The 9,663-nt window shown below is 44.9% G+C and overlaps 1 pseudogene; it reads right to left on the bottom strand.

Moving 5' to 3' along the window:
• LOC116087461 overlaps positions 1-9,186 on the bottom strand; it is a 111,203-nt pseudogene extending 102,017 nt beyond the window's left edge.
• Positions 9,187-9,663: the final 477 nt, after the last annotated feature.

Raw genomic sequence — 9,663 nt, 5'->3', positions numbered from 1 at the left:
CTCTCTCTCTCTCTCTCTGCCTTTCTCTGTCTCTACTCCTCCAACTCCCCTCCCCATGCCCGGAATAAACTCTATTCTATACTAAGGGGAAGGGATGCCTCAACATGGACCCAGAGAGGCAACCCCCTTCCCCCACATCTTACCTCACCTCCAATTCTCCCTATCTTTTTATAAAACACAACACTATCTTTGCACCAAAAGATAGATCATTGCAGCCATTACAGCTTCCTGTCAGATATACTGAGAACTAGATACTTATACTGTATACTTCATATGTGTGTGTGTGTGTGTGTGTGTGTGTGTGTGTGTGTGTGTGTGCATGCTCAAGCACCCCACTCTACTTTCCAGGTATAGACAACACCAAAGAGCTGATCTCTGACACATGTCAGGCTGCAGATGTACTTAGCCCTTGACTTCATCCTTTACTCCATAGATTTGCACAGCGGGTTGGCTGGTTTTTTTAATTACTTGAGAAGACTGCTTACCCTGCCTTTAAGCTTTAAAATCTGTGTGTGTGTGTGTGTGTGTGCGCGCGCGCGCACGCGCGCGTGCACATGCACACGTGTGCGAGTACGTGTGCGTGTGCATGTGTATTTATGTTTAGGAGGGATAGGAAGTTCTATTTGGTTCTCTCTTTTTTTTTCTTATTATTCTTTTTTTTTTTTTAATTTGTTTTTTCTTTTCACAAAAAAGATAGTTTGCAAACAAGCTTTTGCAAAAACAAACTCTGGCCAGTGGAGAGGGACCTCTGAGTCTGGGTGTTTTCCAGGAACACTTGAATACATGGCAGGGGGCAGAGGACCCTGCTACTGAAGCTGAAGGATAATTAGCTAAGGCAGTGGGGTTGTTCCCTCTGGCTGCAGGAATTCCAAGCGGGAGGCCACTGCCCTTTAATTACCACCCTCTGCTTTTCATCCAGAGGTTCTCATTGATTTTCTAACAGCTTAATTGTTAATTTAAGCTTAAAAACAATTGTGTTCTTTAGAATATTTTATCTACAGACAGGTAAAGAGAGGTGGGGGTGGAAGGTGAAATGGGGGTTCTTTCTCAATTCAACACACACACACACTGGATGGCTTTCCTGAATCAGAAATAAAGTAAAAATGGAAATCTGTGGTACCCTGGTTACCTGGCAACCCAGCCTATGGTTTGTTTCTGTTCACAACCTAATGTGCCCAGCATGAGAGAAGCAATGAGAAGGGAATTACATCTACGTGAAGCCTCTTGACTCTTGTCCATTCATTCATGGTCAATTATTTGGTTTCCTAATCAGTGGCCCAGGCTTCTATAAGCTGCCATGCTTGTCTCTCCAAGGGAAGGCAGCTTCCATTGGGCTTCCATTTACCATAACACCTTTTCAAATGCATCCATATTTTGCAACCTTCCTGGGTGGGGCTAGGGGTGAGTGGGTGTGCATGTGCAAAAAGAAGAGAGGAACTGGGAGGAACTCCTCAGGGTACCCTTCAGCCCACTTCATGTGTACATCCTCCAGAGTCTCATGGCTTCACATGGAATTAGTTGTTAGTCACACTGCAAATTCATCTACAATCAATCCAGATTGACAATTGCCTGGAACAACAGCGGCAGAGATATAACACTCCAGACCCCTTGCTCTAGCTTTTTGAGGCTTTCGCTCCACACCACACATAAGGCCAAGCCAGTTTCACTATTTTTAGTTCCGTATATTACTGGAACAAGAAGTGGAATTCTAGGGTCATTTTCTTCTTGTTGTTGTTGTTGCTGCTGCTACTGCTGATGTCATTTCAACTTTGTGGCTTTTAGATATACCATGGAGACCATGAAGGAGCTGTGCACTCCATTCCCAACTAGATGCCCTCTTTCTCAGTTTAACGTGTTGTTCTCAAGAAGGAAATACTGCGTTCTCTCCATAAGTTTTAAGTTAAAGTGTCAGTGGTTCTTAATTAACTGTGATTCCGTTCAAGCCCTACTAATGGGAATGAAAAAAAGAAATAAAGAGGAAAAGGAACTTGATTGGTTGTGGGTTTCAGCACCAGATGAATGAAAAAAAAAAAAAGAAAAAGAAATAAGAAGGAAGGACATGACTGCTCCTAGGTTTGGAAGAGGAGCAGGTTTATTGAAGCTAAAAGGGAAAGCTTAGCTGGAGGCAGGGATATCTGGGAGATTCCAGAGTGCATATGACCCTGAGCCATGAGGGGAAAGAGGGAAATAGAAATAAGAGTGGTTAGAGAGGGGCCAGGTACAGCAGCCAGGAGGCCCAAAGAGAGTAGGCAAAAAAAAAAAAAAAAAAAAAAAAAAAAAAAAAAATCAAGATGACTGAATTATACAGGCAAGGGCAGCTGGGGAAAGAGCAGCCCAGCCCATGGGCTGGAAATGTTCAGGGTAGAGGTTGAGATATGCCAACTAGAAAGACCCTGGAACAGGTAGGGACTGAGAGATTCTCAGAAACCTGGTAGTTCTGTGATATCTTAAGTAGACCCCTCAGCCATTTGTCCCGGGTTTGAAACCTAAGATATTGTAAACAGGTTTAGCCATTGTGTGCCTTTAAAAACTGTAATCCCTCAAGGATCTTGTCCCAGTGCAGTTCATTTGTGTTTGCATTAGTCAGCAGCACCCCTTAAATGGCAGTGACTATCACCTCTGAAAATATTTCCTATTTGTTAGCATCTTTGCCAAAATGATTTGTGAAAGATTTATAGTATAGAAAGAAGAGTTAACTCCCTGCAAGCTTTACTCAGTCAGCAAGTCAGATTGAAAAGGATAACATTCTACTTATATAACTGATGTTCTACTTCAAAGCAGCAGCAACAACAACAAAATGTCTGGGGTGTTACACAACTCCATGCTGCTACCTACAAAAGCCTGAACTCTATTCCGAGCTTCTAGTCCCGTGAAACTGTCATTCTTGGCAACACAAAAAGAGAATTTCAAGATGAGCTAATAAGAAGCAGAATTAGTTGTTTTTTTTTAAGAAGGTATTTTCAGCATAGATTTATGTAGAGGGGTCAATAGGTCCTCAGGGAAATGCTGACCACACCCAGGAACATGTCTGCCCTTCTCAGCACACATGGGCTACGAGCCTTTGAAGGAGTTTCATACAAGAGTTTGGAGGCTTTGGGAATCTTATAGCTTAAAGGATTTCCAAGAGACAACCCATGGGTGCTGTTTCATTCAAACCACCACAGTGCTTGCATCTCAAACAATGAATTGGACAAGACATAAAGTACGGTCCATAAAATGGGAGTGGGCTTCAGAAAACTTGTGGCTCTAGAGGTCTGAGTTCTCTGGGGAGTAAGTGTTGTTTTATGAGTTCACGTGAAGGTACATACGCTTCAGCAGAGGTAGGAATGAGATGGGTTTTTTTTTATCCTGATTGACAGATGGGATATTATATAACTTTGGGTGATTTATCTGTGTGTGCATAATGTTAAGCATATGTACACCCCACCATGCATACACATGAGATCGTAAATAGATGTTTTCCCCTGGCAGGTGCCTTCAAGGATAGATTTTCCCTCTGAGACAAATTTATTTCACTTGTGCCCAGTATTGATTTAAGTCTCTACTAGGAAGTGAGGTTGACTTCTGAACTCCACATGGATGCACAACACACACACACACACACACACACACACACACACACACACACACCACAGGAATTAAGCCAGGGTAGATCTCCATACAGAGGCAACCAGGTTACCAGCAACTAGCACCCAGCCACACTGTGGTTCTCGTGCCAAGACAGGGTCAGTGGAAGTTGCCAGAGAGGCACTTGCTTTTACTGGAAACCTTCACTAACTGAAGGGAGGGCTGGAGACAGACTGACTAACCTGTGGGGAATGCAACCAAGGGTGGGATATGCTGTCTGTGGAGAAATGGACAAAGCAGTGCAGATAGATAAGACGGTGATGGAGATGTAACATGGATCCCACAACCACTGGCCTGGGTTGAATATCCTTGAAAGCACCATCACCCCTAACCCCTACCACTCTTGGGTGATGGACAATGGGAAAGTTGGAGAAGTGCAATTCTGAACTTGCCTCAGTTTCCCCAAATGGGCACATCCAGTAGTAAAGACTTTTGTTACCCAGTAACAAAAGTCAACCAAAGCAGACGGACCTTCCATAACCATTCCGAGACTCAGTCGCAGGAAGCTACAGATATGGAGAGAATGATGTCCAGAACCCCAGAGGTGAAGTTCTAACTGGCAGGTAGGAATGAGGGTGGGGCTGCAGAATCCAGGAGGAAGTTGATTCCCACGCTGAAATCCTCAGCAGGAAGGACATACTACCTTAACTAGTACGAATTATGTGAATCACGGACACTAGCAGACCAACAGCTTCTCTGGAGAGCTTTACTGCAGCATCATAGCAGTAGCTTGTTTTACTACAGAACTCAGGCTTTTCTGTGACAGTGCTGCTGTAACTCCCTCTCTAAAAATGGCAGAAAACCTCTTGTGCTCGAGCCAAGTCAGAAGGCCCCTGTGAAGTCTGATTTAGAAGTAACCCGCACAGGTACAGGATACCAGTTAATCTAAGGAAGAGCAAGGAACCCAACACAGCAGCGAAACTAGACCGGAGCTTTTTTTGTTTTGGTTTGGTTTGTTTGTTTGTTTGTTTGTTTGTTTTTCAAGACTGGGTTTCTCTGTGTAGCCCTAGCTGTCCTGGAACTCTCTCTGTAGACCAGGCTGGCCTCGAACTCAGAAATCCCCCCTGCCTCTGCCTCCCGAGTTCTGGGATTAAAGGTGTGCGCCATCACCGCCAGGCTAGACGGAAGCTTTGAGATCACACGCTAGGCTGGCTGATCAAGGTGTATCCAAAACTGAGGTCCTGGGCTGTTTCATTAAAAACTCAATGTAAGGTGAATCTTAGATACAAAGGGTACTTCTATCCAGATGGCTGGCAAACGGGAGTCTAGTTTGTGACAGCTGCCTCACACTCGACGTGGCTAACGTACCTGATGGGAAGACAGAACATCAGGTAATGCCATGACTCGCTAGATGATCAGAGCTGCTGAAAATCACCAGGTGTTTTCTAATTTACTGGTCAAAGAGTCATTGAGATAGACAGAAGGCAAGGGTAATTAACAGTTCTCTGCCCAGCGCTTTGATTGTCACGTGTTACATTAATTACGCCACAGACGTACCCAAAGAAGTGTAGGGTTGCAAGCGATGTTGCTTTGATGTTGTCACACACGCAAGCTTCTCACTGGAAAGACCCCAACATTCCTTTCTCTGTTTCCCTCAACATTACCATGACCTTACGTAGTCATCTGATGAGAGACAGAAATGTGGCAGGATTATGGGAAGGACAGAATTGCAGTGATTTGGGGCTACTCTTCAGGGGGGAATTAAAAAGAGGTCCACAGGACCCCAAGGATATGAGCATGGGAGAGCTGGCCCTGCCACTTGTCTGCCATGTGGTGACATGGGCAAGGGAGAAGAGCTCACTCTGACCCCTTGCCCCTTGTTCCCTGAGGTAGGTGTGAGAACTGGCCCCAGGGGTCATGAGATTGGCAGAGCTGGTGCAGCCCCTGGCCTGCTGTAGCACTCAGGCCATGCACCCTGCCTAGGTAACACAATAAAGCTGGCCCTGCTGGCAATGGCAAGGGGGGGCAGTCACCCTGAGGGTGTGAGTGGGAGTGCTGACCCTGCCTCTTGCTGGCCGCAGCACTGGGTGAGCTAGCTGGGGCAGTGCTGGAGAACTGGCAGGCTGGCCAGTTCAGTTACCACTCAGATTCAGGGCTTTGAGATGGCCCACCCCAACATCTACCCTATCTGTGAACTGCTAGGATTTGTGAAGGGCCTGGTGAGGCTTCAGTATTGATAGTGTAACAGAAGCCTAAGGCCTCAAATCACACCAATGACTCATTGCAATGAACATTTGCAAGCAAAGAAGTGTCAAAAGAGGAAATTACATTACAGCTTCCACAATGAGATGTTTTTTTTTTCTTTTGGGGGCTTAGTTGCAAGGGTAAAGGGCAGATCCAGAGGCATAGGAAGATGAGTGTGATTAGGGTACATGATGTAAAGTTCACAAAGAATCAATAAAAAGTAAAGAGAAAAAAAAAGGCTCATCAAAAACCATTACCAAGGTCAAACAGCAGAGACTTTGGGAGGGAAGGAAGGAAGAAGGGAGGGAGGGAGGGAGGGAAAAAAGAAAGAGGCATGAGTAGGAGCGAGAGTGGATGAGGGGGCCTGATGGGAGTTACAGGCAGAGAGTATAGGTGACTATGATGAAGATACATTCTATTCATGTATAAACTTTTCAAAGACTAAATTTTCAATGAAAGAAATCCTGGCAGAAGTCCCATGTCTTCTCTTCTTAGATCCAGGACCAGAGTTTCTTTCCTGTAGAAAAGCCCAGGTCCACATGCTGGAGGATGTTGGCAGTACCTGTAAGAAGACTGACACCAGTTCTCCAGCCAGTCTCTGTCCAGGAGAGAACTTGCTGGTTTCCCTCAATGGGATTTTTAGCAGAAAGTGAAGGGGAATCTGTAGTAGGGAAGAACTTAGCTGAAAAATGGCAGCCATGTGGCTATCTACCCTCCAGCCTGTAACTGGGAATCCTCCGGGTCAAACAGGCTGCATGGAAGTCATCCAGGCCTGCTGTGTGGCTGGGGAACTGCCACCATATAGTCAGAGAACTGGCATTAGAGGCCTGCTATAGAACACATGTGGCCAGCCATGGAAGACGTATGGCATTCTTATATAGGAGGCATCTGCCCTTTCCTCTAGTCACCCCAATCCTAACATACCCAAGAAAGAAGACCTCCAAGAAACAGCAGGAATAGAAAGAAGAAGCAAGCCAGAGCCCAGCCAAGACAGTGCCCTTACTGACCACCCAGGCTTCCCAGAAACAAATGTTTTTTGGGTTTTTTGGGGGTTTTTTTGTTTTGTTTTGTTTTGTTTTTTCTCTATTGAATATGAAGCTGATATTTTAAAGTATTAAATTAAACTAGTGCAAAATTTCATGACCCAAAATATCCACAAAACTGTAAAAGATGTCTAAAATATTCTCGAGGTACAAAATATTTGCCCAAAGTGCATAGTTACAACAAAAGAAAAAGGGAGAAAAATACATGAATCTGCCTCCTATGCATATCACCAAGTCTTGTTTTGTAACAAGTAGTCTCCGTTGATAATTTAGCTACATCGAGTTATTAAGATAATTTCTCCATGTAGATGGAAACACTTCAAAATTAACAAGCCAGTTTAAAAAAAAAAATACTTCATACTTAAAGATATCTCCAGGGTCAATAATTGGAAGAAACAAATTTTAGCTCTTGCAAGCAAATAGTGAATTTACTGAAGAATACAACAGGCTCACGGTGTTGGTTCATTCAATAAGTACTTATGAAGTATTCTTATGTATCAGGTATTATCCTGGACATCGGGATGAACATGAGATAAATTCTCTTCACAAGCTTGTCAGACAAAAGACGTGAGACATAAGAAAGTCGGACAAAACCAAATAGGAAAAGTATGTACCATAGCAGACGTCAACTTAAGGAAGAAAGTCAGAGCCTATGAATAAGGAGTACTGTGTACAGGAAAGTGACAAGCCCTCTGTGAAATAAGAATGGCCAGGGAAAGTGGCCAGAGAAGTTGGCGTTTGGATAAAGTCACAGAGGAGATGAAAGCACAGGACAATCTGCCAGTGTGTGCACTGTCACCACCCTAATGCATGCCTCTGCAGATCGTCACTGCCAGGCCATGACTCCAGCAAAGGGAAACCCTTCCCTCATCATTGTCTTCCTCAGCCACCCTCCCCATGCTCCAGAGAGAACGTCTACAAAGTCAAGCCAGGGTCCAGGATCCCTCTGCCCTGGCTTCTGCAAGTGCATAGAGGAAGTGATTGATAGATTTGGTCTGCAGCGGCGCGTCCACAGACACCAAATACAAGCAGCTCTGTGTTTTTGGAAGTTTAATTAGGAGAAGGGGGGGGGGTGAGGACCGCGGCGCGTGAAGGGAGGGAGAGGAGAGAGGGAGAGAGAGAGAGATGGAGGGAACTACCCACATATTTATATGTGGGGTGACGTAGTAATCCAGGTAAAGGTGGGAGCTGAACCCAATGAATTCTGGGAATATGGTCGCCGTTGTCTTGGTAACAGGTCTGCGGACCCGCCCACACATCTGTCGCAGGTAGGTTCTGGATGCTAACAGTGATGACTCGGAATGATAACTCTCTGAGAGATTCCCTGAAGCAGTAGATCTACCTTACTGCTACTTAGGAAACTTTTCCCATGGGTTTAGCTCACTTAGAAGCAATTGTGGCTTCATGGGACAAATGGATGACCCAGCAACTCAGAGTGCAACAGCTACAAGTCTCAGTTGACTCTAAGTCAAAGAGAACTGTTTCTCTCTTATCCTACTGCCAGTGTGCGTCAGAGGAAGGACGGATTATCCCCCAACTGTCAGAGGTTGCTTTCTGTTGTGATAAATACAGGACCAAAAACAACATGGGGGAGGAAAGAGGTTATTTGGCAAATATTACCAGATCACTATCTATCACTAAGGAAAGTCAGGGAAGGGACTAGAACAGGAACTTGAGGCAGAAGCCATGGAGGGATGCTGCATACTGGAGTGTTCTCTGGCTTACTCAGATAGTTTTCTTATACAGCCTAGACCTGCCTATCTAGGGATGGTACTGCCCACAAAGACTGGGCCTTCTCACATTAATCACCAATCAAAAAAGTTCCTCAGAGGCATGGCCATGGTCAGTCTGATCTGGACAATAACCCCAGTTGAGATTCCCTCAAACGACTCTGGGCCATGTCAGGTTGACAGCTGCAATGAACTAGGAACACCAAGGGTCTGTCCACTGCAGGGTTCCTTGACCAAATTTCACTTCAAGTCTCCTGATCTTCTCTGTAGGCGCTCCCTTCAGCTTCCTTTGCCTGCTTGTCTCTGGCAAGCAGCCATTTCCTAATCAAAGAATGTAGTTTGGCCCTGTAGGTCAATGCTTCTCAAAATGTGACCTTCAAAGGGTATAAGAGCACCCATTGGGAACATTTTAGAAATGAAAAGCCTCAGATTCCACACATAGATACACGAAATCAGGAAGTATAGGAAGAAAGTCTCATCTTAATACGCCCCCTGGTAATTTTGCTAAAAACTTACATTTGAGAATGCGGCTGTGGATTGCACAGCTTCTCGGGATGCTGTGTCATCTCAGCATGGTTCCAGACACCTGGGATCTCCATCATTCTGTCCCTCATCAGACCCTAATCGCCTGCCACGCATCACTCAGAGCTTCCTTCAAGATGCAATTTCAGTCTGGGCACAGGGAAATCTCTGCCTTAAAAAGCCTTTAAAAACCTGACCTCGCCTATGATGTCTGTATCAAACTTACAAAACCATAAGAGAATAAAAGAAGCATTCTCACAAAAGGCAAAGTGCACATGAGCACATAGGTATACGGGTACACAGACACATCGTATTTAGACAACCAGAGGAGGCGGGGAGACAAATCTTCAATTGTGAGACCATAGAGGGAAACACATACCTTTTCCTACAAGGTACTCAAGGCACAAGCAGAGAGCGTTTAAATACTGTCTGCCTATCCCAGTGGTTGAACCCTGAATCTTGTGCACCACCTAGTAACTCCCCACTATGGGCTCTTGGGTTCAGAACTGACTGAGAGTGGAATGAAAGACATAAAAGGGCAAGATGACTAAAAATAA

This window comes from Mastomys coucha, unplaced genomic scaffold (assembly GCF_008632895.1).
Source record: "Mastomys coucha isolate ucsf_1 unplaced genomic scaffold, UCSF_Mcou_1 pScaffold13, whole genome shotgun sequence".
In the NCBI taxonomy this organism is placed as follows: domain Eukaryota; kingdom Metazoa; phylum Chordata; class Mammalia; order Rodentia; family Muridae; genus Mastomys; species Mastomys coucha.
Note: the sequence above shows the minus strand (reverse complement) of the source record. Positions and strands in the feature narration are given on the sequence as shown.